The sequence below is a fragment of the Micromesistius poutassou genome, assembly GCF_964030765.1.
Source record: "Micromesistius poutassou genome assembly, chromosome: 24".
NCBI classification, from domain to species: domain Eukaryota; kingdom Metazoa; phylum Chordata; class Actinopteri; order Gadiformes; family Gadidae; genus Micromesistius; species Micromesistius poutassou.
In genome coordinates this window covers 5,337,597-5,345,096 of record NC_140294.1, presented here as the reverse complement: position 1 = coordinate 5,345,096, position 7,500 = coordinate 5,337,597, and the positions used below count along the sequence as shown (strand labels likewise).

General features: G+C 46.5%; 11 non-coding genes across 11 annotated transcripts in view; all 11 read right to left on the bottom strand.

Moving 5' to 3' along the window:
* The window catches only part of LOC311370452 (U2 spliceosomal RNA), a 191-nt gene extending 88 nt beyond the window's left edge, over nucleotides 1–103 (bottom strand). The window contains exon 1 of the small nuclear RNA XR_014640775.1: nucleotides 1–103. This exon is cut by the window's left edge and continues 88 nt beyond it. This is a non-coding gene — a small nuclear RNA (U2 spliceosomal RNA).
* Nucleotides 104–1,021: 918 nt separating this feature from the next.
* LOC311370361 (5S ribosomal RNA) lies at nucleotides 1,022–1,140 on the bottom strand. The gene has a single exon (XR_014640686.1). It is a non-coding gene; the product is annotated as a 5S ribosomal RNA (ribosomal RNA).
* A 269-nt stretch (nucleotides 1,141–1,409) lies between these two features.
* LOC311370234 (U1 spliceosomal RNA) lies at nucleotides 1,410–1,574 on the bottom strand. The gene has a single exon (XR_014640559.1). It is a non-coding gene; the product is annotated as a U1 spliceosomal RNA (small nuclear RNA).
* Nucleotides 1,575–1,995: 421 nt separating this feature from the next.
* LOC311370451 (U2 spliceosomal RNA) lies at nucleotides 1,996–2,186 on the bottom strand. Its single transcript, XR_014640774.1, has one exon. It is a non-coding gene; the product is annotated as a U2 spliceosomal RNA (small nuclear RNA).
* A 908-nt stretch (nucleotides 2,187–3,094) lies between these two features.
* LOC311370349 (5S ribosomal RNA) lies at nucleotides 3,095–3,213 on the bottom strand. The gene has a single exon (XR_014640674.1). It is a non-coding gene; the product is annotated as a 5S ribosomal RNA (ribosomal RNA).
* A 269-nt stretch (nucleotides 3,214–3,482) lies between these two features.
* On the bottom strand, nucleotides 3,483–3,647 carry LOC311370233 (U1 spliceosomal RNA). The gene has a single exon (XR_014640558.1). It is a non-coding gene; the product is annotated as a U1 spliceosomal RNA (small nuclear RNA).
* A 421-nt stretch (nucleotides 3,648–4,068) lies between these two features.
* Nucleotides 4,069–4,259, bottom strand: LOC311370450 (U2 spliceosomal RNA). The gene has a single exon (XR_014640773.1). It is a non-coding gene; the product is annotated as a U2 spliceosomal RNA (small nuclear RNA).
* Nucleotides 4,260–5,139: 880 nt separating this feature from the next.
* On the bottom strand, nucleotides 5,140–5,258 carry LOC311370336 (5S ribosomal RNA). Its single transcript, XR_014640661.1, has one exon. It is a non-coding gene; the product is annotated as a 5S ribosomal RNA (ribosomal RNA).
* Nucleotides 5,259–5,527: 269 nt separating this feature from the next.
* Nucleotides 5,528–5,692, bottom strand: LOC311370232 (U1 spliceosomal RNA). Its single transcript, XR_014640557.1, has one exon. It is a non-coding gene; the product is annotated as a U1 spliceosomal RNA (small nuclear RNA).
* Nucleotides 5,693–6,113: 421 nt separating this feature from the next.
* LOC311370449 (U2 spliceosomal RNA) lies at nucleotides 6,114–6,304 on the bottom strand. Its single transcript, XR_014640772.1, has one exon. It is a non-coding gene; the product is annotated as a U2 spliceosomal RNA (small nuclear RNA).
* Nucleotides 6,305–7,176: 872 nt separating this feature from the next.
* Nucleotides 7,177–7,295, bottom strand: LOC311370324 (5S ribosomal RNA). Its single transcript, XR_014640649.1, has one exon. It is a non-coding gene; the product is annotated as a 5S ribosomal RNA (ribosomal RNA).
* Between the last annotated feature and the right edge of the window lie 205 nt (nucleotides 7,296–7,500).

The following is a 7,500-nucleotide window of genomic DNA, read 5'->3' as shown; positions in this document are numbered from 1 at the left end:
AAAATCAATTTAATATATGGTCCCCGGGTAGGGGACGTATCAGATATTAAACTGATAAGAACAGATACTACACTTGATCTTAGCCAAAAGGCCGAGAAGCGATACCCACACATGGTCAGGCCTAGAGGCCACCTTCCCAGACACGACGCTCTGCTTGGCGGTTTAACAGCGAGAACAGCCTCAGCCTATACAAATTCAAAAGGACCACTAGGCGTCCACCACACATAGCGTGTTGTCAAGACTATATTTATCCTGAAAAACGAGTTTATTTATCATTTGTGCTAACGCAGCTTCTCTTGGGATTATCTGGTTCATTCAGAAAAATACAGCATCGTTTTTATTTGCCATCAAAACGTATCCCATAATTCTGAGATACTTAACTCGTTGATTCAGAAAAGCATGCAGTGAATGCATTACGCTGCCCCAATAAACTCACACTGGCGCGTCTGAATAAACCGGTGACCAAGAACGCTCTCCTCATTATGCCGTCACAAACCCAGGCAGCCTTACCAACAGAACTCACAGGCAATATAAGCAGGACAGAGCCAGATTCTGCTCAGTTCTTCTCGGACCTCATGAGCGACAGGTAGGCAAATATCCTCAGATAGCGCAATTATTATCCGATTGAATAGTTTTTGATATTTCACTATCCTCTAAGTTATAATATCAGGTATCATGTTCTGTTGTGTGTGTGTGTGTGTGTGTGTGTGTGTGTGTGTGTGTGTGTGTGTGTGTGTGTGTGTGTGTGTGTGTGTGTGTGTGTGTGTGTGTGTGTGCGCGCGTGCGCGTGTGTGTGTGTGTGTGTGTGCGCGCCTGAAGGTTGTCGAAATGTAGAGCTCTCGTCGCAGCTCTCTGGTGCTCCCTGCTGGCAGTCTCACTATACTGTCCGCGTGTTTCACAAAAAGATTTTGGAGAGACGTTGTCAGTGTCTGTATGTTGCTTCAATTCTCCCAAACAGTTGGCGGTAAAGATCCGGCCACGGTAAACAATTGCAGGCAAAAAGCTCGAGATGAAAAGAAAAAGCTTACAGCACCTGGTATTCCCAGGCGGTCTCCCATCCAAGTACTAACCAGGCCCGACCCTGCTTAGCTTCCGAGATCAGACGAGATCGGGCGTGTTCAGGGTGGTATGGCCGTAAGCAATTCTACCCGTCGCCAAACACGCTTTTATACGCAGGAGCACATTAGGAGTGGGCCAGGGGTCGCACTTGTACAGAAACAATGATTAGTTATACCACAATGAATAGATGAATGAAGGAATACGTTATTCCAGACTCAAAGCTCCGTATAAAAACGCAATGCAATACACTGCGTATGCGTTTGTGTAAACGTTTGAAGAAACGTAGCGCTCCAACACCTGGGGTGCGATTGCAGGCATTCGTAGCTGTTTTTTCTTTAGAACAACATAATCAGGGGAGAGCGCGAACGCAGTCCCCCACTACCAGAAATTATGCAATCGAGATTCCCACATTTGGGGAATTCGCACGGGTCAGCAACAGCCTCAGTGCAATGGCTGAGCCTCGCTATGGGTGAACCACCTTCTTGATCATGGTATCTCCCTTGCCAGGTAAGTATGAGTTGTGAGCGTTCAGGGTGGCTACACGTTGCCCACGCGTGCTCCCGTGGGGGACGGTTGCAAAGCATTCTGCAAAGGGACGAGATACACTGGAACACAAAGTGTTGGCAACATTCCTGCACGTCTAGACTGTATAGACACTGTAGACCACCGATCACACGTTTTTAACTTGCATCTGAAATCAGCGTGGGTGGAAGCAAAACGACAGCAAACCTGGAGATCAGAGTTATTTGAACACTACAATGTATTATTGTTTATATAAATATATACATAGCCTATAACAGAATCCCGTTGGAATAAATGTTCATGGTGCGTTTTCATACGCACGTTTAAACTGTAAATGATCCATGTCACTTTGTTGTCTCAAACGCGGACGGGTGTAGCATCAGCAGGAGATGCCTTTTGATTTGAACAGTCATAGGAGGGTGCACCGGTCCTGGAGGTACTGCAATACCAGGTCGATGCGTGGAGTGGACGGAGCAAGCCCCTTTTCCATCTCCAAGTTCCAAAAATCAATTTAATATATGGTCCCCGGGTAGGGGACGTATCAGATATTAAACTGATAAGAACAGATACTACACTTGATCTTAGCCAAAAGGCCGAGAAGCGATACCCACACATGGTCAGGCCTAGAGGCCACCTTCCCAGACACGACGCTCTGCTTGGCGGTTTAACAGCGAGAACAGCCTCAGCCTATACAAATTCAAAAGGACCACTAGGCGTCCACCACACATAGCGTGTTGTCAAGACTATATTTATCCTGAAAAACGAGTTTATTTATCATTTGTGCTAACGCAGCTTCTCTTGGGATTATCTGGTTCATTCAGAAAAATACAGCATCGTTTTTATTTGCCATCAAAACGTATCCCATAATTCTGAGATACTTAACTCGTTGATTCAGAAAAGCATGCAGTGAATGCATTACGCTGCCCCAATAAACTCACACTGGCGCGTCTGAATAAACCGGTGACCAAGAACGCTCTCCTCATTATGCCGTCACAAACCCAGGCAGCCTTACCAACAGAACTCACAGGCAATATAAGCAGGACAGAGCCAGATTCTGCTCAGTTCTTCTCGGACCTCATGAGCGACAGGTAGGCAAATATCCTCAGATAGCGCAATTATTATCCGATTGAATAGTTTTTGATATTTCACTATCCTCTAAGTTATAATATCAGGTATCATGTTCTGTTGTGTGTGTGTGTGTGTGTGTGTGTGTGTGTGTGTGTGTGTGTGTGTGTGTGTGTGTGTGTGTGTGTGTGTGTGTGTGTGTGCGCGCGTGCGCGTGTGTGTGTGTGTGTGTGTGCGCGCCTGAAGGTTGTCGAAATGTAGAGCTCTCGTCGCAGCTCTCTGGTGCTCCCTGCTGGCAGTCTCACTATACTGTCCGCGTGTTTCACAAAAAGATTTTGGAGAGACGTTGTCAGTGTCTGTATGTTGCTTCAATTCTCCCAAACAGTTGGCGGTAAAGATCCGGCCACGGTAAACAATTGCAGGCAAAAAGCTCGAGATGAAAAGAAAAAGCTTACAGCACCTGGTATTCCCAGGCGGTCTCCCATCCAAGTACTAACCAGGCCCGACCCTGCTTAGCTTCCGAGATCAGACGAGATCGGGCGTGTTCAGGGTGGTATGGCCGTAAGCAATTCTACCCGTCGCCAAACACGCTTTTATACGCAGGAGCACATTAGGAGTGGGCCAGGGGTCGCACTTGTACAGAAACAATGATTAGTTATACCACAATGAATAGATGAATGAAGGAATACGTTATTCCAGACTCAAAGCTCCGTATAAAAACGCAATGCAATACACTGCGTATGCGTTTGTGTAAACGTTTGAAGAAACGTAGCGCTCCAACACCTGGGGTGCGATTGCAGGCATTCGTAGCTGTTTTTTCTTTAGAACAACATAATCAGGGGAGAGCGCGAACGCAGTCCCCCACTACCAGAAATTATGCAATCGAGATTCCCACATTTGGGGAATTCGCACGGGTCAGCAACAGCCTCAGTGCAATGGCTGAGCCTCGCTATGGGTGAACCACCTTCTTGATCATGGTATCTCCCTTGCCAGGTAAGTATGAGTTGTGAGCGTTCAGGGTGGCTACACGTTGCCCACGCGTGCTCCCGTGGGGGACGGTTGCAAAGCATTCTGCAAAGGGACGAGATACACTGGAACACAAAGTGTTGGCAACATTCCTGCACGTCTAGACTGTATAGACACTGTAGACCACCGATCACACGTTTTTAACTTGCATCTGAAATCAGCGTGGGTGGAAGCAAAACGACAGCAAACCTGGAGATCAGAGTTATTTGAACACTACAATGTATTATTGTTTATATAAATATATACATAGCCTATAACAGAATCCCGTTGGAATAAATGTTCATGGTGCGTTTTCATACGCACGTTTAAACTGTAAATGATCCATGTCACTTTGTTGTCTCAAACGCGGACGGGTGTAGCATCAGCAGGAGATGCCTTTTGATTTGAACAGTCATAGGAGGGTGCACCGGTCCTGGAGGTACTGCAATACCAGGTCGATGCGTGGAGTGGACGGAGCAAGCCCCTTTTCCATCTCCAAGTTCCAAAAATCAATTTAATATATGGTCCCCGGGTAGGGGACGTATCAGATATTAAACTGATAAGAACAGATACTACACTTGATCTTAGCCAAAAGGCCGAGAAGCGATACCCACACATGGTCAGGCCTAGAGGCCACCTTCCCAGACACGACGCTCTGCTTGGCGGTTTAACAGCGAGAACAGCCTCAGCCTATACAAATTCAAAAGGACCACTAGGCGTCCACCACACATAGCGTGTTGTCAAGACTATATTTATCCTGAAAAACGAGTTTATTTATCATTTGTGCTAACGCAGCTTCTCTTGGGATTATCTGGTTCATTCAGAAAAATACAGCATCGTTTTTATTTGCCATCAAAACGTATCCCATAATTCTGAGATACTTAACTCGTTGATTCAGAAAAGCATGCAGTGAATGCATTACGCTGCCCCAATAAACTCACACTGGCGCGTCTGAATAAACCGGTGACCAAGAACGCTCTCCTCATTATGCCGTCACAAACCCAGGCAGCCTTACCAACAGAACTCACAGGCAATATAAGCAGGACAGAGCCAGATTCTGCTCAGTTCTTCTCGGACCTCATGAGCGACAGGTAGGCAAATATCCTCAGATAGCGCAATTATTATCCGATTGAATAGTTTTTGATATTTCACTATCCTCTAAGTTATAATATCAGGTATCATGTTCTGTTGTGTGTGTGTGTGTGTGTGTGTGTGTGTGTGTGTGTGTGTGTGTGTGTGTGTGTGCGCGTGCGCGTGTGTGTGTGTGTGTGTGTGCGCGCCTGAAGGTTGTCGAAATGTAGAGCTCTCGTCGCAGCTCTCTGGTGCTCCCTGCTGGCAGTCTCACTATACTGTCCGCGTGTTTCACAAAAAGATTTTGGAGAGACGTTGTCAGTGTCTGTATGTTGCTTCAATTCTCCCAAACAGTTGGCGGTAAAGATCCGGCCACGGTAAACAATTGCAGGCAAAAAGCTCGAGATGAAAAGAAAAAGCTTACAGCACCTGGTATTCCCAGGCGGTCTCCCATCCAAGTACTAACCAGGCCCGACCCTGCTTAGCTTCCGAGATCAGACGAGATCGGGCGTGTTCAGGGTGGTATGGCCGTAAGCAATTCTACCCGTCGCCAAACACGCTTTTATACGCAGGAGCACATTAGGAGTGGGCCAGGGGTCGCACTTGTACAGAAACAATGATTAGTTATACCACAATGAATAGATGAATGAAGGAATACGTTATTCCAGACTCAAAGCTCCGTATAAAAACGCAATGCAATACACTGCGTATGCGTTTGTGTAAACGTTTGAAGAAACGTAGCGCTCCAACACCTGGGGTGCGATTGCAGGCATTCGTAGCTGTTTTTTCTTTAGAACAACATAATCAGGGGAGAGCGCGAACGCAGTCCCCCACTACCAGAAATTATGCAATCGAGATTCCCACATTTGGGGAATTCGCACGGGTCAGCAACAGCCTCAGTGCAATGGCTGAGCCTCGCTATGGGTGAACCACCTTCTTGATCATGGTATCTCCCTTGCCAGGTAAGTATGAGTTGTGAGCGTTCAGGGTGGCTACACGTTGCCCACGCGTGCTCCCGTGGGGGACGGTTGCAAAGCATTCTGCAAAGGGACGAGATACACTGGAACACAAAGTGTTGGCAACATTCCTGCACGTCTAGACTGTATAGACACTGTAGACCACCGATCACACGTTTTTAACTTGCATCTGAAATCAGCGTGGGTGGAAGCAAAACGACAGCAAACCTGGAGATCAGAGTTATTTGAACACTACAATGTATTATTGTTTATATAAATATATACATAGCCTATAACAGAATCCCGTTGGAATAAATGTTCATGGTGCGTTTTCATACGCACGTTTAAACTGTAAATGATCCATGTCACTTTGTTGTCTCAAACGCGGACGGGTGTAGCATCAGCAGGAGATGCCTTTTGATTTGAACAGTCATAGGAGGGTGCACCGGTCCTGGAGGTACTGCAATACCAGGTCGATGCGTGGAGTGGACGGAGCAAGCCCCTTTTCCATCTCCAAGTTCCAAAAATCAATTTAATATATGGTCCCCGGGTAGGGGACGTATCAGATATTAAACTGATAAGAACAGATACTACACTTGATCTTAGCCAAAAGGCCGAGAAGCGATACCCACACATGGTCAGGCCTAGAGGCCACCTTCCCAGACACGACGCTCTGCTTGGCGGTTTAACAGCGAGAACAGCCTCAGCCTATACAAATTCAAAAGGACCACTAGGCGTCCACCACACATAGCGTGTTGTCAAGACTATATTTATCCTGAAAAACGAGTTTATTTATCATTTGTGCTAACGCAGCTTCTCTTGGGATTATCTGGTTCATTCAGAAAAATACAGCATCGTTTTTATTTGCCATCAAAACGTATCCCATAATTCTGAGATACTTAACTCGTTGATTCAGAAAAGCATGCAGTGAATGCATTACGCTGCCCCAATAAACTCACACTGGCGCGTCTGAATAAACCGGTGACCAAGAACGCTCTCCTCATTATGCCGTCACAAACCCAGGCAGCCTTACCAACAGAACTCACAGGCAATATAAGCAGGACAGAGCCAGATTCTGCTCAGTTCTTCTCGGACCTCATGAGCGACAGGTAGGCAAATATCCTCAGATAGCGCAATTATTATCCGATTGAATAGTTTTTGATATTTCACTATCCTCTAAGTTATAATATCAGGTATCATGTTCTGTTGTGTGTGTGTGTGTGTGTGTGTGTGTGTGTGTGTGTGTGTGTGTGTGCGCGTGCGCGTGTGTGTGTGTGTGTGTGTGCGCGCCTGAAGGTTGTCGAAATGTAGAGCTCTCGTCGCAGCTCTCTGGTGCTCCCTGCTGGCAGTCTCACTATACTGTCCGCGTGTTTCACAAAAAGATTTTGGAGAGACGTTGTCAGTGTCTGTATGTTGCTTCAATTCTCCCAAACAGTTGGCGGTAAAGATCCGGCCACGGTAAACAATTGCAGGCAAAAAGCTCGAGATGAAAAGAAAAAGCTTACAGCACCTGGTATTCCCAGGCGGTCTCCCATCCAAGTACTAACCAGGCCCGACCCTGCTTAGCTTCCGAGATCAGACGAGATCGGGCGTGTTCAGGGTGGTATGGCCGTAAGCAATTCTACCCGTCGCCAAACACGCTTTTATACGCAGGAGCACATTAGGAGTGGGCCAGGGGTCGCACTTGTACAGAAACAATGATTAGTTATACCACAATGAATAGATGAATGAAGGAATACGTTATTCCAGACTCAAAGCTCCGTATAAAAACGCAATGCAATACACTGCGTATGCGTTTGTGTAAACGTTTGAAGAAACGTAG